The 23,213-nt window shown below is 45.8% G+C and overlaps 1 protein-coding gene across 11 annotated transcripts in view; it reads left to right on the top strand.

Moving 5' to 3' along the window:
* AFAP1L2 (actin filament associated protein 1 like 2) overlaps nucleotides 1–23,213 on the top strand; it is a 96,733-nt gene that overhangs the window by 17,533 nt on the left and 55,987 nt on the right. For 2 of the 11 annotated variants that reach the window (XM_077877536.1, XM_077877539.1), the window contains exon 1: nucleotides 22,025–22,162. The exons of 3 other annotated variants lie outside the window; for them this stretch is intronic. The gene's annotated coding sequence lies outside the window, so the exon portion shown is untranslated. Of the gene's footprint in view, nucleotides 1–22,018; nucleotides 22,163–23,213 lie in introns of those variants that run through there. 6 more of the 11 variants (XM_077877538.1, XM_077877540.1, XM_077877545.1 and 3 more) reach the window with 5 other exon arrangements.

Here is a 23,213-nt window from a genome sequence, read left to right on the forward strand (position 1 = left end):
GTGCTCCCTATGTGCCGGGGTTCCAGGTGTTTAGCCTCCCAAGTGTGTTCCCTGTCGGCCCAGCCAGGCCTTTGCTCATGCTGTTCCTCATGTCAGGGAACGTGTGCTCTTTCCCTCCGCCCCTCCCTGTCACCCCGCCTTCATCTACCACCCCCTCACCCTGGAAGCCAGCGTTCATTGGTCACACCTGGCCCCAGCTGTTCATGTTCCACATGGGACCCAGTCCACCCTTCCCTGTGCTGCCACATGTGGCTCTCTGTCTTGTCCCTGCCGCTCATCTTATAGCTCCTGAAGCACACAGTGGGATCTTGGGCACTCAGGTGGGCATTCACCTTGTCTGACGATTCCCAGGAGTTTCTCTCCAGTCTCTCACCTGCTGGTTTCAAGCAGCCCTTGAGCTTTCAGAAGCCTCTATGGAGTTCTCTACTCAATGCTGCTGTGGGCCCGAGGAGGGTTGAGAGAGGTGAGCTGTGGTCCCTAGCCATCCATACAGGCATGGCTTGCGTGACCCACACTTCTCCCCGTGGGCCTGGAGGTGGGTCCTTAACCAGCGCCCAGGAGGCCCTGTGTGCTGTGTGCCCCCACCTTGCACACCGTGTGATGAGGGCGGTTAGTGTGCACGGCAGGAGGGAGGTGAGCATTGTTCCCATTTCTCACCATTTGGAAGGAAAGATAAGTTAGGGTGTTCTCACTTGGAAAATAAATCTCACTACAGGCAACATTCAGCCACACGCCATTCGTGCCCAACAGCTGTCTCTCATTTGCTGGCAAATGTTCCCAGAGATGAATGTCCTCCATCCACAGTCACAGCCGTCCCTAAATGGAGGCTTTGGACAAGTGCAAGGGGAACAATGGCCCTTCTCAGAGAGCTCTCAGCAGACGCGCCCAGTGAAGTTGGTTCATCACTTGGAGCTGGGTCAAGACCATAGACAAGATGCCATTGATTCAGCAAGGAAGGCCCTAACAGCCGTGGAGTTAGGCTGAAGGCAGCAAGGAGCAGAGAAAAGGATGGGATTCATGGCTGCGGGGACAGACCTTGATTAAGCAGAGTGAATGATTCCTCCTTTCAAATACCATCTTCTAGGAGCTGACTTATGGCAGGATAACTCTTCTCAATACATTTGCAACACGCTCCCAGGGTTTGGGAGGGCCTCATGCTTCTAGACCAGGTTGTGGAATGGATGAGAGTACTGGGCTAAGGGAGATGAGGGGGTGGAGCCAGGACGTGAACCCTGACTCCTGGCCTGAATCCCTTCCCCCACCCCTTTTCCCCATAGCCAGGTTGGGGAGGGGGATGGTGGAGAAAAAGAAAAGATCAGCTGGATAGGTAGGTAGAACCTGCAGGGACTTGTGGCCACAGCCCTAGGCTGCAGCTGAGAGCAGGTGTCTCTGTGCTTCCGGCCTCAGACTGGGCATCCGCAAGCCCCCCTTCCACCAAGTCCTGGGTCTGCTCTCCCTCTCTGCTTCTGTCTCTGTTGACTTTCTGGAACAAAGGGTAAAATGTCAAATTTCTAAGCTGGCCAGGCCCGACTGGGCAAACTCACTTTTTCTCTCTCCTTTTTGTTGTTTTCGTTTTTCTGATGGAGATACTTTACATCATTGAGAATAGCGCAGACGACAGCTACACATTGCTATTTCTCTCTGGAAGGGGCTCAGGGTAGTAATTTTACATGTATTTTTATGGCAAAAGCCATACCTGCTTATTATGAAATATGCATCCATGGCAGAAATTTATAACCTGGAATGTGAAAATCCCTAGAATTCCACCCTCGATGATAATATCTGTCAAGGATATATTCATCCAAATATTTCTCTTCCTCTGCAACCATTCTTTTTTCCATCCCCCCATCCTTCCCTCCCTTGCTCCCTCCCTCCCTTCTGTTTCTGCCTCTCCCCTTCCTCTTTCTCTTTCTCCTTTCCCTCTCCTCTTTTCCAGCCCCAGGGGTATAAAGTTTTAAAAAGCAAAAGCTAAAAAAACAAAACAAAACAAAAACCCACAACCCAAAAACCTGAACAGTTTAGCACGTAGCCTTCTTAAAGAGTCCATATATAAGCAGCCATGTGTGTATATAATTTCCCCCTTTCTCCAGGTGGAACCCACTCACCAGTAACATTCTTCTTTAAGTTCGAGATGTTTCTTGGAGTTCGCTCCTGCTAGATCTGCATAATCGTGGAGTATTACGTTTCTCTCAGTCCTTTGCTGGGACAGACCATGCCACCGTGAATTTCCCTGCATGGAGCTCATTTCAGGCACACCAAGGATTTATGCAGCACTTCCCAAAATCTCGGGAAGTAGAATCACTGGGTTGAAGGGGCATGAGTATTAATAGTTTGATTCGATGTTGCCAAAATGTCCTTCTAGAAGCTGTGTCCTTTTTACCCTTATAAGCAAAGTGTCAGAGGATCTGTTCCCCTCCACCCTCATCGACACAGTATGTTATTACACTTTGCCATCTTTGCCCATCAGATTGGGCAGAGGTATTTCTGCAAGGTTTCCCTTTTTTCCTATACATGAAATTGAGCATCTTTTCATACATTTAAAAGCCGTGTGTGTGTGTATACACAATCTGTACATATGCATGATCTGTTTTTCTAGTGGGTTGTTGGTCTTTCTAAATGTTAAGGAAATTAACCCTTTGAATATGAGTTGTAAATCCCCCCCCCCCAGGACCTTCCCCTTCCCTGCCAGTTTCTTGTCTTTTGAATTGCTTTTATGTTTACTTTTCCAAAGTAGATTTTTTTGTATGTGTGTGGTCAAATTTATCTCCTTTTATGGCCCTAGGGATTTTTTTTAATACTTAGTCTCTCTAAAATTATACTTTAAAAATCTTTTTCCTTTTTTTGAAAAGTAGCTTTATTGAGATAACATTCACATACTAGACCATTTACCATTTTAAAGTGGACAGTTCAGTGGTTTTTCATATATTCACAGAGTATGCAACTGTCACCACAGTTAATTTTAGAACTTTTCATCACCTCAAAAAAGAAACTCTATATCCTTTCTGTTACCCTTCATTTTTCTGCCTGCACCTCCCCTCCTCTCAGCCCCAAGCAAACACTAAACTAATCCATTTTCTGTCTTTATAGATTTCTGTCTTCTGGACTTCCCTGTGGATGGAATCACATCAGATGTAGACTCTTGTGATTGGCTTCTGTAACTTGGCATAACGTTCTCGAGGTTCTAAGTTGTCATATGGTATCTGTACTTCATTCCTTTTTATGGCCAATTAATCTCATTGTATATATAGATGTAGCTAGAACACACCTTGTTTATCCATCTATTGATGGACATTTGTGTTGTTTCTACTGTTTGGCTATTAGGAATAATGGCACTGTAATCATCTGTATACAAGTTTTTGTGTGGACATATGTTTTTGTTTCTCTTGGGTATATACTTAGGAGTAGAATTCTTGGGTCATGTAGTAACTTTAGGTTTAATTGTTTTTTTTTCAAAGATTTTATTTATTTATTCATGAGAGACACACAGAGAAAGAGAGAGAGAGAGTGAGAGAGAGAGAGAGAGGCAGAGACACAGGCAGAGGGAGAAGCAGGCTCCATGCAGGGAGCCCGATGTGGGACTCAATCCCAGGACTCCAGGATCACGCCCTGGGCTGAAAGCAGGCACTAAACTGCTGAGCCACCCAGGAATCCCCCGGGGTTTAATTATTTGAAGAACTGCCAGACTGTCTTCCAAAGCAACTGCATCATTTTACAGTCCCACCAGCTATGTTTTTTTGTCTAGTGCTTTCATGATCTTATTTTTCATGTTTTAAGCTTTTTTTTTTTTTAAGATTTTATTTATTTATTCGAGAGAGAGAGAGAGAGAGAGAGAGAGAGAGGCAGAGACACAGGCAGAGGGAGAAGCAGGCTCCACACAGGGAGCCCGATGTAGGACTTGATCCCGGGTCTCCAGGATCACACCCTGGGCCGAAGGCAGATGCCCAACTGTTGAGCCACCCAGGCATCCCATGTTTTAGGCTTTTGAGCAATCTGAAGTTCTTTATAAGGTATGACTAGGGATTAAATGTGTATTTCTCCAGGTGGCTCTTCCATTGTAACAACAGTGCTTTTTCAATCTTTCCTTCTCAGTGGCTTTATCATAAATCATTATATATATTTGGTCTTATTTTATGTACTCTAGTCTTTTCCATTGATCTATTTGTCCATTCATATAACATTGCCACACTGCTTTAATTTTTGTAGTTCTGTGACGTTACCTCACCCTTAAGTTTTTAAAAAAAAACCCTCATCACAAGCATTTATTAAACCCTCATCTCTGTATAGTACAGAGTTAGGGTATAAATCAAATCCAACATTGTTCCTGCCATCCAGAAGCTTGTGGTAGATAAGAGTTAGTTCTCGTTGCCATACCCTCTAACAAACACATTACGTGAATCATCTTATTTAAACTTCTAATTCTATGAGGGTAAGTAGAGTTTTCCATTCCTGCTGTAGATTGAGGAAACCAATCTTTCCCAGCCCTTGGTTCAGTGCTATCTTGCAGAATTGAAATGAAGGCATTTGAGGGTAGAAATGCATCTCATTCATCTCATCTCATTCAAGTCTTTGAGACAGACAACTCTGACACAGAAAAAAGACAGAGTTGGCTTTCAAAAAGTTCTAGGTCAGGTACTTTTGGGTGTCTGTCAATGGAGAGACATCCAAGGCAGTGTGGTGGGAAATTCCACCTGGGGTCTCCCCTGCAACCAGGGTCTGCTCCCTCATGGTAGAATAACTAAGACCAGTGAGCCCTTGGAGGAGAGCCCCACACTTTGGAATGGAAGGCTCTTGAACATAAATTTGGTCATTCCCCAGCACCGACTTGCCATTGAGAACCCAGACGGTGGGGAAGTGGGGTTAGACTTTGGCTACTTTTTCTTCCCAGATATTGTGTGACTCAAGATCCCTGCCAGGGATGGAGTTTTGTTTTGTTTTCTCCTCCGTTGCAAAAGGATAGCAAAAGTATTTGCCACATAAAACACACAAAGCCTCATAAAGTCCCGACCAATGAAATCATCGTCTCTTCCCAGGCGGACTCACTCTTCTGACCTTGGCTGATTTCCACCCTCCGGGGAGTTGTAAGGCAAGGGAACTGATTTACTCAGGGAAGAGACCTACTTAACTTTCACTTCCTCAGACTTCATCAAACACTTGGGGCTTGGGGGTCATGGGATTAAGAGAGCATGATGGAACTGCCCTGGAAGTGTTGGCTTGTAGGAATGTGAGGTAAACCCATGAGGAACAAGAAGTCTCAAAAGGATTTTGCCTGGAAATGGCGATAAAAATACAGTCACAGTTGCCTTGATATTTCAAAACTTTGGCTAAAGGAGCAAATGTCTGTCTCTTCCTCCTTCTCTCTGTCATCCTCCAAAGACATTTTTTTTTTTAAGACATTTGTTTTATGGGAAACTCTTGGTAAAATTTTAACTATTCCGCTGGGCAGGTGGGTGATTGTTGTTCACTTCTTATTGTGGGAAAATAGGATATGTAGGCTGGGTCAGTGTGACCTGGGTTTGAATATCCTGGTTTTGCAGACATCACCATTGCAGAGGAGCTAGTTGAGCTAGTATAGTCCAACATCTGGTGTGTGTCTTGGCCCAAGACTTGCCAGGGTCAGGTACATCTTCAGGGGTGGTGTGTCTGGGGCTGCTTGGCCCAGACACCCTTAATGATGACCAGTGATGTGTTTTCAGTCTTCTGTGGCGGCCAGAACATTCCTATAGGCCTAGAGACCAAACTTCTTCCTCCATGGGTCCTTTTTTGGGACTTCTCAAAATGTATGGTCTAGGGAGGTTGGGAAATGGGGCCATGACTTCTCTTCTAGGCCCTTAGCTTTGGTCTTTGGGGATTAATTTAATTTCAGGCATCATCCTAGAAGCAGAGGTCTCTGACAAGCAGAATACATTTGCAGGAAAATGAAGACAACATTGCTTTGTGATGAGGGACTGTTTCTCTTGTAGAAACTGTAGTCCATTTTATTAGAAGGTATCCATTTACATCCTAAATCTCCTGGGCTCTAGGGATATAATGAAGACAGTGACAACGCTTTTAATATTTATTCATGGAAAGTTTCTCAGCTTCCCCTGGAAAGTCTGTTTCCCAGCCTTGTCTGTATTACATCCAGCTATGTCTGGAAGCCTCTTAGGCTGATAGGTACTCCTTTCTCTGTGCTTTCCCAGCCCTTGGTGCAGTGCTATCTTGCAGAAGTGAAATGAAGGCATTTGAGAGTAGAAATGCATTTCATTCATTTTTGTATCTAGAAGAGTGTGAGGCTCAATAATTTTTCAATAATTCCACCATCACACTGGGGAAAAACCAGTAAGCATTCTATCTGCTAACTGTTATTTTGCCAACTGCATTGGCTATAGATGTGAAAGTTGTATTGTCTTAATATCTATGGTGTATGCTACAGTGTCTGATATAGCAGATAGTTGGCAGATTCTTGTCTTTCCCACTCACCACACCTTCATGGGTATAGTGATGGCTTCTTTCGGAAAAACATGTCATCCTTGGCTGGACTTCACCCAGGGTAATCCAGTTTATGGATTGTGCTTTGTACTCCACTTGATCCTTGCCTCGAGATGGACCTTTTTGAAGAGCCTTAGAAAGGAGTGTCTCTGCTAGGTTTTTCAGATAACCTGGTAAAAATATTCCGTCTGCTAAATGAATGTGTTCCTTAAGATGAAGTTACCGGCATTTCACATTCGGTTGTTCGGTAGTGTTTTTTTGACTTGGAAAGTCTGGGGATAGGATGGAAGGGGGTAAGTGTCAATTAGTAAATTGCAGGCCAAAGGACGTGTTTGATCTGTATATTATGACCTTGACTTGTGTAATGGTATAAGTCCTCCTAATGGTATATGAAAACACCAAGTTTTCAACTGGGTTTGTGACAACAAAGTATTATGTGGCCCTTTGCCTTCCCTGTGTTGGGAAAGCAGGTGAAGGATGTGCCAAGCCCAGTCCCCTGGGGTATCCTCACCATCTCCTTCCCACTGCTCCTGGCTCCGTGGGTGGTGGCTTCTGGGGAGGCCTGAAAGCTCCACTGGTTTCTCGGTCTCTGGCTGATTCCTTGTGGGTGGTCTTTTATTCTTCCCATGCTTCTCTATTCTTAAGTCCTCAGTCTTTCTACCCCTTGGATAGTATTGAAGTTGTTGTGTGTGTTTTTAATTGAGTGTCGACAGTTCTGGACATAAGGAGTTCAGCAACTGCGTTATCGGGTCTGAATGTGCAGTGTTGTTTTAGCCCATGTGATTGTTTCAAAATGCTCTTCCTTGTGGTTTTTGAGTTAGGTAATTTACTGTAATCCTTTTCCAAGAGGAGCAATGATCACAGAGGCTCTGAAACTGTAGAGTCTCTACCATGCATGAAATTTGCCATTTATAGGATCTAAAGAAGACTCTTTGGTTACTAGTCAGGTGCTACCATGGCAAGAACATCAGTATTAGAGCTAGTTCCATTATTTACTCTTCCTCTTCTCTAAGTGGAAAGTCCTTAAGTGTAGATAACCTCTCACAGGGCTTTGCCTCGCACTTGCCCTCCCTACCCCGCTCCACCAGATCTGAGCACAAGGCCAAGTTCACAGTTGATACTCTTTATAAGATGGTTTATTTCACAAGTCAGAGTGCTTACACAGCGATGAACAAACACCATCCTTCCTCTGGAAGATCTCAATCTCTCAGATAGTTTAGTGTGTGTGATTCATTTAAGAGGGCGCCTTTTTTAGGGGCCCGGGGAGGAGCCATGCATTTGGCCGTGTAATACTTTGTTGTCCTGAGTCCGATTTAAATTTTTTATATTTGTCCCCAGTTAAACTCTGATGGAGACTGAAATATGAAATCAGAACATCGAAGTCACCTCTTTTTTTGTACAGGCCAGTGACTTTAAGGCTAAGAATGGTTTTTACCATTGAACATTTGCAAGGAATTGGACGACAGGAAACACTGACTTTGAATCCCAATTAAGCAAAATGTTATTCCCTTCTAAAACAATATTTTCCTTCTCATTGATTTTTATTATAAAATATTGCACTGGACGATGATGATGATATTGGATTTTTGTCAATAGAAAATTTGTGGACGTGTGTTTTCTCTTGTTATTGTAGTAGCTATATTATATCCTCACTTTTGTTTATCGGTCTGTTCTAGAATAGGGGTCGGAAACTTTTCTGTAAAAAGCAGATAGTAAATATTTTAGGATTTGTGGCATATGGTCTATGTGGCAATGGTTCAACTCTGCCATTGTAGTGTGTAAGCAGCCATAGATGGTATGTAAACAAGTAGGTATGGCTGTGTTCCAAAACAACTTTATTTAAGGACACTGAAATTTGAATTTCATATCATTTTCACTTGTCATGAAATGTTATTCTTTGGGTTTTCTTTCAACCATTTAAAAAATGTAAACGTCGTTCTTAGCTCAAGAACCATACAGGTGATGGGCTCCATTTGGCTAGTGGTTCAGTTTGCTGACTCCTGTTCTAGAGGGTGAGACAGCAGCCCCCAGTGATGCCTGACATGACTAGGGTAGCTCAGAGACTCTACTGAACCTGAAATAACACTAGATAAAGTAATGTCTGGTCTTGTGACAAACTCCCTTCTCACTGCAGCCATGAGGCATGTTCCTGTTTCCACCTGCCACACCTTGGGTCTGAGGGATTTAAACCCACCCGCCTCCCCCTAGCCCTGCCACCACACACCCCTACTCAGCCCCCCTATCCCACAGACCTAGTTCTTTAAAATCTGTCTAGGAAAGAGTTTCTTCAGGATGCAACGTCAGCCCTGGGCCCGCTCCAACTCCTATTTGGAAGGTCTTTCCAAGGATAGAGAAGCTGAAACAGCTGCATGATTTTTTTTCTTCTAGAATTATCCAGTGAGGGGGTGAGTTCAGGACTCTGGCAGCTCCTGTGTAAATGCTGAGCAGCTAAAGACAAATCTGGGAACAAATATGGAGCAAACCCTGCTGCTCCCAAACCAGTGAGAATGGCCTCCCTAAAGCCAAGACTTCTAGCATCTGCCTTTCTTTTAAGGCCAGGGCTGGGGAAGGGGAGCCTCATAGAGGGTCTTCTGAGACCCACTAGCATTCTCTCTGGCTCAGGTGGGGTATCTGTGAAGACCCTCTAGGGAAGCAGGCACATTTGCAGCTCCTCGAATGAGACCACTGTCCTGTCTGTCGGTGCCGTTTGCCTCCGGCATTCTCATTCGTGCCAGAGGGTTAGCCAGCTGTGCTATTGTCTCATGGAGAAAGTTTCCAGAAACACTTTTTCCCTTTCTGCTTAAATGACCAAGTTTCAGAAAAATCCAATGATAATGTGCAGCCGTTTCAAATCTGTAACTTTAGCTGAGATGTTTAGGGTCATGTTGCCTGGGAGATTTTGGGGAGGGCATGTTAAGGTCTGTGAAGTAACCAACAAAATGTCCTCGCAAGCCTGGAATGCTGAGGCTTCAGAGAGAAGCCAGCAAGAGGGGATTGGGCATGTGGCGTTTGTGTGAGACGGTTTTCATCGGTGGGACTGTGTTGTGCCACAAGGGCAGGGGCTCCTATCTTTGGAATCTTCTACAACGCTAGGCAGATGTGGTCTTGGGTCCCAGATGGTGTCTCTGTCTATTGTGGTCTTGATGATTTTACCAGCAGAGAAGGGACCAGATTATCTTACTACTTGGCTGTAGGGGGTCGGAGGGGGCACATTGACAGATAACCATGGTGATCAAGGCCTGGAGACTTTAAAGAGGGAGACTTGGGGGCGGGCAGAGCTCTGAGGGTCTGACCTTGACCTTTCCAGTTACTGACATCCCTGTTGACCCCCCAGTGAACGTCCCAGTGTCATCCAGTGGGGTAGGGGGACTCTGAAGTGCTAGGGTTGAAACTTTCAAAGGTGGTGAGAGGGAGAGTTAATGAGAGGCATTATGACTCTCCTGTAATGCAGTTTTGCAAAATAATGACCATTGCCTTTTATAAACAAAGTATATTTTTAAACATGCGTTGCATCCATTCGGTGGAATACCATGTAGCTGTGAAAAAGAATGTGGCACATCCATACGTTGCCCAAAGTGTCTCACGAAGGGACAAATGAAAATAACAAGGTTCAGAATGCTGTATGTAGTGTGAGCCTACGTCAGAGATTCGTATAAGAGATTTGTCTATGTTTTTCTATCTTTTTATATAGAAGAGTATGCATGGGAAATTCCTGGAAGGCTACACAGTCCATTGACAGTAGTGGCCAAGAAAGAGGAGGAGGAGGAGGAGAGGAGGCTGATGCAGGGGGCTCTGAGAGGGAAGGGAAACTTTTCATTGCATATTTGTACTTTTACCACGTGCATGCATGCTATTTTCCCAGTAAAAGTTTAAATCAATAAAAATAGAAGAAAATGCACAAAAGAAGTCATTGAGAAGGTATTTGGCATCATGAAAGCTTCCGGAGCTGGTCACCCTCGGCTCGTTCTGGACATTGAGATATGGAGAATAAAGCAAAAGAAAATACCAGGTTATTTCACTTGTGGCAACCCCTGTCCTCCCACTCCACCCAGCCCTGTGCAGCTTCCCTTATCTGAGCCATAAATTCTGCAACGAACAATGGCAAGTCAGCCTGGGGCTGGGCTTGGCGTTTCCAGAGGGAAAATCTGGGAACCTACTGGAATGAAACATGGCGCCCAAGGCTTCTGGACTGGGAGGGAGGGGCTCACGAGGGGGGGCTGCAGCCTGCCCCCATGACTGTCCAGGGACCTGGGGACAAGACAGTGCTCCTTCTGGGGGGTTCAAACTCTCCAGCTACCCTGAGAGTCTCCACAAAGCAGGTCTTATATTCTTATAGCATCACTCCTTAAGCCCAAGAAGAAACTTCAATTTAGAACAAAGTAAAGAATTGTGCTGTTTCATCTGCATTAAAGGCAAGAAACCTTTGTTGTTACTGTCTCTACAGGATGTGACTTGCTGGGGGGAAGTTAATGTAGTGGTTCTCGTGGGGCGGGGGAGGCATTCCATTTTATCCTTTTTCTCCCTGATAAAATACAGTAGGGCTCACCACTATTACTCCCCTGCTGGAATCCTATTTCATTTGCTAAGTTTATGATCTATAAAAGGGCCTCCCCCCTCCCACCCCCTGCAAAAAAATCATTTTTCCTCTGCTCTTGTGCTGTTTAAAAAAAAAAAAAAATGAAGTAAACACAAAGAATTTTCCGTGACCCAAATACTGACCTTGGTAAATCATCTTTTTTTGTTTTGTTTGTTTATCCCGGATTGATGAAGGGTCTTGCCCTGCTGGTCTTTCTTCAGAATCAGCATTTACAACTACCCACACCAGAAGCCCTTTTACCCCGTGATCTGACTGTTCCCCAGTGGAGCTGAATTGCTTCTTTCCAAGATGGTGGCCAAATCCTTGCCCTTTCCTCCCCTTTCTCTTCCTCAGTGCCAGCCCACCTGGCTTTTTTCTTTGAGAACCGAGTGTGTTGACAACCAGACTGAGAAATGTTTTCAGCATTATTTTTGCTGCTCTGCCCAGTAGCAAATGGGGAGAGATGAGAGAAACAGAGCAGGCCAGTGGCTAATGGCCGAGTCCTGGGAATATCCTGTTCCTGGGGTCCTGTGGGAGGCCTGGCAGATGCTAGGCTGTCTCAGGAATACTCCCAGTATTCCTAGATATTCCAAATATATTCCAAAATATATTTCATGGTCCTGGGAAATGTGAGGATGAGCTCAGTTATCACCCTACTGCCACCTAAGTCCTGATGGCTGGAGAAGACTGGAGGAAGCGGGGCTTGAACTGGGCTTTCACAGATGGAAAGGATTTATAGAGAAGTGGGGGAGACAAAAAGGGAATTCCAGATGGAGGGAAATAATGTAAGGAGAAGTTTAGAAGTGGGAAGATAGCCACACTAAGGGCACTGTTGCAAACATGGCGGCTTCCAAATGGTAAGATTTAGAAGTGGCCACAGGTCTCTTCCCCACAAACAACCCCCTTTAATGCTAAAGTGAAAGCAAGTCTCTGAAATCAGCTTCACCCCAGACATCTGTGAGCAAGCAGATACAAGAACAGTCTAACAGTGTGTTCCCTGGGCCTGATGATGATGATGATATTGATGTTGATGTTGTTGCTGCTGCTGCTATGGCTCTCTGGCGCGCAGGTGTCCTGCCCCCAGGAGCTCACTGAATGCCAGTGGCACTGTTTAGCTACCATAGTGGCTGGGACAGCAGAATCTTCCAGTAACGTTATGAATGCTGTGCTGCATTTCCTCCTGGGCCTAGGGTGTGACTCTGAATGAGAGAGGATGCTGGTTTACCTAGATCCTCACATCCTGTTTTTGCCACCGTGCAGGTGCTGGAGGAAGATTTCCAGCCACTCTGTTTATCCTGAATATTCATTTCAGAGGTGAAATCATGTTCGTACCCATAAATGTATCTGAAGCCATGCAGTAGCTGCCTCTGGGGTATGGACTTCTGGGTGGAGTCTTTCAGCTAGCCAGCAGCCTGTGATGTGTAGAGTCTAAATACTTTAAACATTAGCTCCCCACCCTGGGGTGTGGATTTGAATTAACGTACATGCACGTATATATTACACTATTCAAAGAAGAGTATTAAAGTGACTTGTAGGCAGCATCATAGCTAACCTGCCAGGACTCTCAGAGGCCCAAGGATAAAAGTGTTTAGAGTTTAGATAAAACTTGAGAAACTGACTCCTCTGATTTTCTATTAGTGGTGAGGAGGCTAAGGGTCAGGGAAGTTGATCAGCTTGTCCAGGGTCACCCTGCTTTGGTGGCAGCAAAAGAGGACATTCACCTCCTGCTATTCCTACCCTCTGCATCCTGCTTCTGGGCAAGAGGTGCCCAAAAAAATCAGAGAATATGGTTTTGGAATATTAATTTTGTTGAGTATGGTCATTGGTTTTAAATTAATGTAAAAAGATTTTATCAAGTAGACACCTTGAGGTATTTATTGATGCATATTGCAGTATCTAAGCTGTCCTCTTTTTTTTTTTTTAAGATTTTGTTTATTTATTCATGAGAGAAACAGAGAGAGAGGCAGAGACCTAGGCAGAAAGAGAAGCAAGCTCCCGTGGGAAGCCTGATGCGGGACTTGATCCCAGGACTCCAGAATCACAGCCTGAGCCGAAGGCAGACGTTCAACCGCTAAGCCACTTAAATAGATTGGTTTTTAGTATTCCAGCAAAAAAGAGGGCAGAGATGAGCTAGAAGGGCAAAACTTGTATAACCGGTGATGCTCAGCAGTGGATTCATGGCGGGGAGGGCTTCTCTTTTCCTTTGAAATTTTCCCTTGAAATTTTTTCCTAAATTTCACTGATAATTTTTCCTAGGAACTTTTTAAAAATCAGAGTGATTTTTTTTCCCCACACCCAGCCAAGGAAACCACTGTCAGAAGGAACACCTGTGGTTGCCCACCGTAATCAGTTTCACGACAGATAGGATTCTTGTACCCATTGCCCCGGGGCCGGTCAGGAAAGCCTGGCACCCGTTGCTGAGCTGTGCTCCCCAGAGGCAGGTGCAGCCTCCAGGTCCTTATCTCCCACACTGCGGCTTGCAGCAGCCACGTGCGGGGGCAGGTGCAGCCTCCAGGTCCTTATCTCCCACCCCACAACTTGCCCAGCAGCCACATGTGGGGGCAGGTGCAGCCTCCAGGTCCTTATCTCCCACGCAGCGACTCATATGCGGAATCTGGCTCCTGGCGACCCACGCTGCTTGCGCTGCTCCCTGTCCCTGTCCGCACACGGAGCGTGTTAACGTGTCCCTGTGGCTGATGATCGCGTGCCCTGCTTGGGCCCGGCCTGCAAGGGTGGGAAGATGGGCCAACCTGCTGTTAGGATTAAGCGTGTGTGCACTCCCAGAGCCATGAGCGGCTGCGTGATGTTGCAAAACGTTATCCCACAGTTCGAGAAGGGCGGAGAGCAGGCTTTTCCTCCATCCCGCCCCCCGCCTCCTTGCCAAGGGGCCCGGAAGGCTTTGGAATAGCCTGAAATAAACTTGCAAGTTCAAGCAGAGCCTTCATTCCGCTCTCCCCGGCAGTTAGCAGTGATTTGCTGGAGGTTACGGGCTCCAGCGGCCTCCGGCCTCCTGTTATCTGCTCCAGGGACCCGGCTCCTTAGTGGTCAGTTCCTCGCTGCTCTGCCAACAACCCTTTCATGGTTAGCTCTTGCCCGCGGCCACGTCCTGTCCCTTCAGCGCTGGCATCGGGCGGCCCCTGCTGCAGGAGGGGAGGGGTGTGCAGTGGAGACAGCCCCCATAGACGGAGGGGTGATCGTCCCCCTGGCTTTTTGGGAGAGGGAGCGTACCCCGAAATTCGCTCTCTGTGACATGTTCGTGGAGAACCCGGGGTTGGCCTGCGATGAGTCTAGATCCCCGAGTGTCCATCTGCAGGCCCGGATGAGGGTCTGCCCTGGCACAGCCCGCGGTGTCCTGCCTTCTGACCTTTGGTCGCGAAGACGGACCCCTGTTCGCAGGGGAGATGGGAAGTCACCCAAAGCTCTGTTTCCCTTTTGGCTCAGCCAGAGAGAGATGTGTGGGCTGTCACCTCCCATGCACCTGGGGCCTTGCTCGGGGACGTGGCCCGACCATCCTTGCTGGCCTGCGTGGCCCTGCTGATGGTCGTCAGTATGAAAAACACTGACGGAGCCTCCATCTGTCAAATGTGAGGCATTCCTCTTAAAACTTAGCATCAGGGAAAGGCTTGTCCCTCCGGAAGGATGGCATCTTTGATCAGATAGGAATGATTGCCACCCTCCTTTACCTGGCCTTTTGGACTGCCTTGAAAGGCAGAGCTCACACTTCATATTCTTTACAACGTGAGCCTGGCTTTGGGATATAGTCTCTTACCCTTTCTTTCAGCTTGGGTTTTGGTTTTTCCATTAACCTTTTCAGAAATCCTTTAGGTAGCCTACAGGGTGCAAAGGAGTGACCTGTTCAAAGGCTGTGCTCCCTTTCCCGTTGCTCATCACTCTGTGCTTTGGTGCTGGGGACCATGTGCATCCTCTTGACAGACTCCCTACTGGGCCTCTCTCAGGTGTGTCCACTAATATCTGAGAATCTTCCCCTCCTTTTTTTAAAAATCATTTTTTCTTTTTAAAAAAGATTTTATATATTTGAGGGAAAGAGGAAGAGAGCATGAGCAGAGAGAGGGGGAGAGGGAGAAGCAGACTGCTGCTGAGCAGGGAGCCTGATGGCGGGGCTGCATCCCAGGACCCCGGGATCGTGCCCTGAGCTGAAGGCAGATGCCTAACCGACTGAGCCACCCAGGTGCCCCGAGAATCTTCCCTTCTTGCTAACGGATTGCATCTTGTTCCTGGGACTTGAGACCCTCAACTCTTTGCTGTAATTCAAGAATCAGCTCATTAAACAATCCTACTAGGAACATGCTTACCTCTCTTATCAGTTTCAGCCCCAAAGTTAGAGATCAGCATCCAGAAAATCAAGATGCTCAAAGACAGATTGTGCCTTACACTAATTGTGGTCACTGGGTTGGGATGGACCTGTGTGGAAAGCATTTGTGAGGGTCGTGAGCTCTGTGGGGAGTGTGGTGGGGGGAGGGGACGATGTCCTTGAAAGCCTATTGTGGATGCTTTCCTGTATCACCTATAAAGATTATGTTCCTCAAACTGTGTCCTAGATATTGTTTCTCTATGAGGATTTAAAATTTTATGTTTCCATTTTAGTATTCGTTTTTTAAATTATTTAAACCTGTCCTGAATCATCTAGATGGCCACCTTATGACTTGGAGTTTGTCGCCTCATATATATATATTCACTGGAGGTTGGTGCCCAGGGATCACCGAAATACCACTGAGAACTGGACTCCCTGGAGGTTCCTTAAGGGTATGCTGGAGGGTATGGGGGGAGGAGGTGGTTCCTGGGTTGTATGTTAGTTTAGGAATGGAAAAGAACAATATATGTGCCTAGACACTTCTGCACATTGTAGTTGTAGAACATTGTGTTGGTACGTTACTGAGAGTCAAGCAGGGCTTGGAGAAGTTAGTAGCTTTCTTTGCCAAAATGGCCACCGTGATTTAATAAGTATGTGCACTGGGAAGTGGGGATGGAGTTCCCTCCTGTTGAGAACCTGCAGTGACTCCCTAGTGCCAACTGGATGGCATCACCTGGGGAGCAGGGTGACCTGCCTTCACCTAGTTGGCAAGACTCACTCTCTCAGGCCTGGCTCACCCTATAGGAGTCACCTCTGGCTGCTGAAGAAGCTTGTGCTCCAGCCGTTCCTCCCTCTTGGTGGCCCCCCTGGCTCTCGAGTCTGTCTTAGACACTGTCTTTGCCCCCTCATTTTATCCAGACCCTCCAAAGCCCAGTCCAGAGACTGTCTTCCCTTCTCTGATTACCCCAATCACTTGTCACTCTCCTGCCCCATACAATGGTATCATGTAGACTTAACACATTGTCATTTGAATTGCAGGGTGGTGAGTGGGATGAGTCTGTCCCACCTTCTGAGTTATGAACTCTTGGGCAGGTGGCATGATTCAACTTACCCTCCTGATGTAGCTTTGTCTTCTTCCAAAATGCCCTTCATGGTACCCATGTCCATTTGTTGGCTCACTCATTCATTTAACAAACTTGTATTGAGGGCCTGCTCTGTGTTGGCCACCAAACTTGGCACTGTGAGTGAGTGGTGATCAAGGCCGACATGAAGGAATATTCTTCATGAACTTGATGGGCTGAGGAGATGGGAGGAAGCAGAGGAAGGAGGGTCAGGCCTCAAACAAGTCTTGACAAATCAGGACTGTCAGAAGAGTCAGGGAAACCCAGGAAACACATTGCAAAGGCGTGTCAGCCATTGGTTGCATATGACTCCTCACCTCTCCTGCACCAATGGTTTAATCAACCTGTGCTGCCATTGTACTGTTTGGGGCTGAGTGATATCCCTAAAAAAATATGTTCAAGTCTTAATCCCTGGAATGCAAATTTATTTGGAAATAGGATCTTTGTAGATTGTAATCCAGTTAAAATAAGGCCATCCTGGATTCAGGTGGGCTCTTACCCAGTGAAGGTAAGGTGTCCTCATGAGAAGAGGACCGCTTGAATATGGAGACACGGGGAGAAGATCTGTGATGACAGAAGCAGAGATCGGAGTGATGGAGCCACAAACTGGGAAGGCCAAGGATTGCTGGCAGCCACGGGAAATGAGGAAGAGGCAAGGAAGGATTCTTCCCCAGATGCTTGAGAGGGAGCATGGCCCTGTTGGACATGTGATTTCAGACTTCTCACCTCCAGGACTGGGAGAGAATCTATTCCTGCTGATTTTAGCCCCTCTATCCATGGTATTTTGTTATGGCCTCCCGAGGACACGAACACAGGCCCCAAGGGTCTTGCCCACAAGAACGGTGAGGCCAGGACCCCTCCACCCTCCACCTCCGACTTGGGCAGCAGCAGGAGCCCAGAGGCAAACCCATAGCAGCTGTCACAGCTGTGACTTGACTGAGTTTATAACAAAGCAGCAGCCTGCACAGGAGATGTCAGCAAGGGAAGAGGGACTCAAAGGATGGAATGTAAGTTGACAGCTTGGTTCTCACTCCCTAACCTCTAATTAGGCTCATAGCAACAGCTGCTGCTCAGAGAGGGCTTCCCGCTCAAGTCAGTGGCATAGCCTGGCTTCTGCTTGGGAAGAAAGGCATGGGGTTTGGGGCCATGGCTCAGATCCTTCTCTGTATCACACAGGTATGGCTTTGAGCAGACATGTTTTCTTTGGGGAACCTTAGTTTTCCCCATCTATAAAATAGGGACAACGAAATGTGGCACTGAGGGCTGTCATCAGGATGAAGGCATAGTGGGGGTCGAGTGCCTTGCCATAGCAGGCCAGCACTGTCGGTTCAGTGGTCTGGACAGAGCACGCTGCGTGCTGGAGCCCCAAAGTCGTCTGGACTAAGCAGGAGGGTCTCCCCTATTTGGGGGCAGGTGTGGGAAGTCATGGATGCCAGGCCAAAGATCTGGGCAGCCAGTGTTGTCACTGGTTGTTTCTGTAACCTTAGTAAAGTGAAGTAACTTTACACATTGGTTCATAAAATCTTTTTTATAAGATTGTAGAGGCTTAAGTAAGTGATACTAAGTTAGGCAAGTGCCCCACTAGTGCCTCGTGCTCAGCGTTGCTGGATGGAGGCTCGCGGGGCAGGTCCTGGTCCAGAAGGGCCAGGACTTAGAGTCTAAGGGCAGGGGCTCAGCCTTGTGCCTGTGGCTCGGGGCTGCTGGTGGCCCAGGGCACTGCCTAACATGATACGACATGCTAGACAGCTGGCCTGACTGGCTTTTGTGGCATGTGTGGTGTACACGCTGCAGGCTGCACATGGGATGGGAAGCCAGCAGGCTCAAGGAACCTTCCAAGAGATGCAGCTTGGAATTTCTGTATCTGGCGTATGTTCTAAGAGTTGCCTCACCCCGACTCCCAGAAACCCATTTTCCTAGCTTGTGGTTCCTAGGTCTGGAAACTGCTCCTGCAAGACATCTCCCAGTATGTGAGAGGCTCAGGTGCCACGGTCACCATGTGAGGGGCAGAGCCCAGTAGAGGGCAGCTGGGCACATCCCAGGAAGGGGAGGAGGAGGGGGAGAAGGAAAGGGGGAAGCAGATTCCCCACTGAACAGGGAGCCTGATGTGGGGCTCAACCCAGGACCCTGGGATCGTGACCTGAACTGAAGGCAGATGCTTAACCCATTGAGCCACCCAGGCGCCCCTGTTGATAATTATTTATGGCAGAAATGGAAGGCTCTCTTTTGCCAGAACAAATGTTTTCAAATTCAGAAGTTTTGTCCTGACTGGTTTTAAATCTAATCAGATTCTTATAATCCAGTGGAGAAATCAGACTTTTTCTAACCAGGTTAATTTTTTGTTAGTCTGTCCCTTATTGACTCTTGGGTTTTTTCCTAAAGCTGCATATAAATCTCCTAGTTCCATGAGTTGAAGGGGTTGTCTTAGTTTCCCTAGGGCTGCTGTAACAAATTACCACCAACTAGTGACCTAAAGCAACAGAAACTTATTTCCTCACTGTTCTGGAAGCTAGAAGCCCAAAATCAAGGTGTTGGCAGGGCTGGGCTTCCTCTGATGACTCTAGGGGAGAATCTTGTCCTTGCCTCTTCCAGCTCCTGGTGGGGCTTGGCTTTCTTTAGCTGTGACAGCGTTAACTCCAGTCTCTCTGTGTGTCTCCATATGACCTCCTTCCCTGTGTTTCTGTATCTCAAAGTTCCCTCTGCTTTCTCTTAGAAGGATACCAGTCATTGGATTTAGAGTCCACCCTAAACCCAGGACAATCTCATCTCGAGATCTTTATTTACATCCGCAACGACCCAATTCCAAGTGAGATCACATTCACAGGGACCAAGGCTGAGGACTCGGACACATTGCTTGGGAGCCACTATGCAACCCGCTACAGAGGATAATATTAACATTTACTAAATAATATTTTGTGTCTGGTGCTTTTCAGGTGTTCTCTCATTTAGCTGTCACATCAGCCCTGCAAAAGAGGTATGATTTTTTTCCCACTTGTGTAGGTAGGAAATCTCTAGTTCAAAGAGCTTATCAAACTTCCGACATTCACCTGCCTGGTTAGTACAGTCACTGAAAGCTAACCAAACTCTTTCCACCACTCTGGGATTGTTCTATAGAGGAGGTCAATTTTTGGACATAAGACAGATTAATAAGAGAAAAACCAATCTAATTTCATATGTACAGAAACTCCTAGAAACACGAGGCTTCAAGAAATGACCAAGGCAGGCAGCTTTCCTACCTTTTAGACAAAGGAACAATTACTGGTCAGGATTTGACAAAACAAAAGGGGCTGGAATTGGGGTAGCAAATTAATGAATAAGTAACAAAGTGTGTTTGTATAGCCATGTTGGCCTTGAATTCCCTATCTCTTGCGATAAGGATGCTCTGTGCCCCCCTGGTATAGGGAGGGTACCTTCACGTGGGAGATTTATTTCCTGCTTTCAGGTGGACAAAGGAGGGTCAGTGTCTTTGCATTGGCTGTTTCTTAAGTAACTAAATAATCAATATGCCAAAGTGGCATATTTTGAGGTAGCCTCGTCTGTTCCCCTTCCCTTCATCATAAGGGGAAAAAAGCTGTTGTAATAAAAGACCTATAGGAAAACATACAGGTTTTTCTGCCATCCATTCATATGTAGAGAAGCACAGAATACTGTGACATTAAGAATACCAGGATATTTGGGGTTCTTGGATAAGTATATGGCTTCACTCAGGTCATGATCCTAGGGTCCTGGGATCGATTCCCACCTCAGGCTCCCTGCTCAGTGGGGAATCTGCTTCTCCGTCTGCCTCTCACCGCTGCTCATTCTCTCTCTCATGCTTTTCTGTTTCTCAAATAAATAAAATCTTGGGGGGAAAAAAAAGAGTATCAGAAAGTTTGTGTTTGTATTCACCCAAAATACACAGAAAAACTAACATCACTATAGCAAGAGGACTTACAATGAACCATGTTGGTGTGTATTCAAAGGGGCCTTTTATTCAGTGGTACCCATTTTACCCATTTCATTTAGTGGTTGAATCTAAGGGTCCAAGACAAAGAAGGTGCTCCATAAGTATTTGGTGGAGAAATGAATGTGAGAAATCCAGATGTGAGAAAAACAGTGGCAGAGTCAGCTTGAGGCAGCACCCCACCATAGGATGTGACCTCTTAGTTGCCAAATGGAGGTCAAGGTGGTTCCATCTTTGCAGACTCTTTGCACCAGGACTCTCCTAGTCTCTGTGTAGAAATGTCCTGGTCCTCTGACCCAGCTTTTCTCAAGGGAATGCTGGCCTTAGGCCTTAAATTGAACATTTGCCAGAATTCCTTGAGGGTAGGCATCTGTATTAAACATCAGGTATCAGGAGTTTGAGAATAATTTTGATTGATATTTCCAGACTGGGATCAGTGGATACCTCACAGTAATGCTACAGAATTCTATATCTTCCCATCTGTCTAGAATAATGCTCACCATTTTTGGTCTGGATTCATTTCATAGGAGTAAAATATATGTAAATAGAAGAAAATATTGTACTGATGTAGAAATTTTGCTTGGAGAAGAAAATGCACATCCAAAGTTCTGAGGGCTTTTGAGCCTCAGCACCCAAGAGACTGTCCAGATCTGTGGGGTTTTGAACTATGTTTGTTGGAGTAAGTTTGGGTTAGAAGAGCACCGTGGAGGTTTTAGGTTTCAGGATAATAGTGATAGATGTCTTAATTCCCAAGCATATAACATGTTTCTTGCCTTTTTCTAAATGTCCTTCAAAGTGAGCAGGACATCTCCTTGGCAAAAAGCTCTGTGTACTAGTCCTTGTTCTCCAGAAAAACAAAATGAATAGGATATTTGTCTCTGTCCATCCATCCATCCATCCATCCTTTACTTATGTATAGGAAGAGATTGGCTTATAAGACTATGGAGGCCCAGGGCCATCAGGTTGACACCTAACACTAACCATCATACTCTGTGGCATTTGCTCATTCCTAGCTCAATAAGGTGGCAGTGTCATATGAATGACCCTTTTTGGTGTCCTTAGCAAAGGTATACCCAGTTGAAACAGGAGTGTTAAGGTTTATGGAAGAAATTCAAAAAGAGATTGATGAGATGGGTTGTTTTCTTAGTTTCTAAATTTCAGTTGGCAATCTTTGTCCCTTGCCCCGAGCATGCCTGTTTTAATGAATGAAAGAAAGGATGGGTAAGATACTTTATTACAGTGCAGGGAGAGCTATTTGGGTTTCTTTGACCAGCCCACAGATCACTCATTTGAAATTTCTTTTTTTTAAGATATATTTTTTTAATTTAGAGTGAGAGTATGCGCATAAGCAGGAGGGGCAGAGGGAGAGGGAGAAAGAATCTCAAGCAGATTCCACACTGAATGCGGAGCCTCGTGTGGGGCCCCATCCCATGACCCTGAGATCAAGACCTGAGGCAAAACCAAGAGTCGGATGCTCAACTGACTGCACCACCCAGGCGCTCCTAAAACTTATTTCTAATAGCCAAAAGAAGACTTTGACTAAAACATCACTCGTCAGCCAAACCCCTTCCTTTACCTTTCCATTAATAGGTGTAACTCTCCCCATGAACCCTGTCTGAGGAGACCTGCTGTGCAGGGGAACAGGAAAGTGGATTCATTTCCAGAGGACTCACAACTGTCATCCGTGGTGCTGGCCTACGGATGTTCGTCTGGCCACCTTTCATTTCCTGGCTGTGATAAGCTGTGTAAGGCATGTTTACACATGGGGCTCACAAAATACATTTCGGTGGTGGATTATTTTCCATTAGCTAACTCTTTTCAAAGTCATTTAAAACCTAGTAATAAGGCTGATACATTTTGCAATTTGGCCACCTATGCCTAACTGCATTAGCAAAATAATTACCATGCGGGATTTACTGGTAAACTTGTCAACTCATTATCACTCTGAACGACTCATTGTCACCAGAGACTTGCACATACTGATCTCAGTACCTGTTGTAAGTTAAATGTATTTCTCGAGTCTTTTACTGTTCTCTTCTACTGTGTTACCGTTCTCATAAGATATGATTTGGTCATTGATGACTTGTACTGATAATAATCAGGGTGGAGATGGGCTAGCAGAGTTTTCTGTGTTCATATATAAATCTAAGCAAACAATATACCCTTAGCCATGCCTTCTCTGCTAGGGTCTGTTTTTAAATGACTGGATTTTTTCTTTTTTTAAGTTTTGCTTAAAAACTTAAACTACTTAAGTTTTTGCTTAAAAACTTCAGGACATGAAAGAAGAAATTGCGAGGGAGGCCAGCCAAGGTGGGATCCTTCCCCTTGGGGGGGAAGGATCAGAATGACTTGAATTCAGATCTGAACTTACTAGCTGAGTGACTTGGGGCAAATTATTTAACCTCCCTGAGTCTGTTTCTTCATCAGGGAGATGATTATATCTACCCTATAGGCTTATTAGAAGAGCTCAGTGTGATAAGCTTGGTCAGCCATTTGGCTGACTTTATTCTTAATAAAAGCAGTTCCCCTCCGTTGGTTTGTATTCGTTCTTTTACTGGTTTATTATTAATAGCATTTTGTGTTCTTTATTTAACTGTAATTCTATCTTCATAGTTTAAGTTTCAGTAGAAAATGACCCATCATAACATCTATTAATCCTTGTTGCTGAATTTAGAGTTCATTGTATTTTAGCTTTACTTTCTGCCAAATGACATTCAGAACAATGGGAAGACAAAACTCCTTTATTTCCAGGTTTTTCTAATTAAGCTTCACGTCTAAGTAAGCAACTCCTGAACC

This window comes from Canis aureus, chromosome 29, assembly GCF_053574225.1.
Source record: "Canis aureus isolate CA01 chromosome 29, VMU_Caureus_v.1.0, whole genome shotgun sequence".
Taxonomy (NCBI): Eukaryota; Metazoa; Chordata; class Mammalia; order Carnivora; family Canidae; genus Canis; species Canis aureus.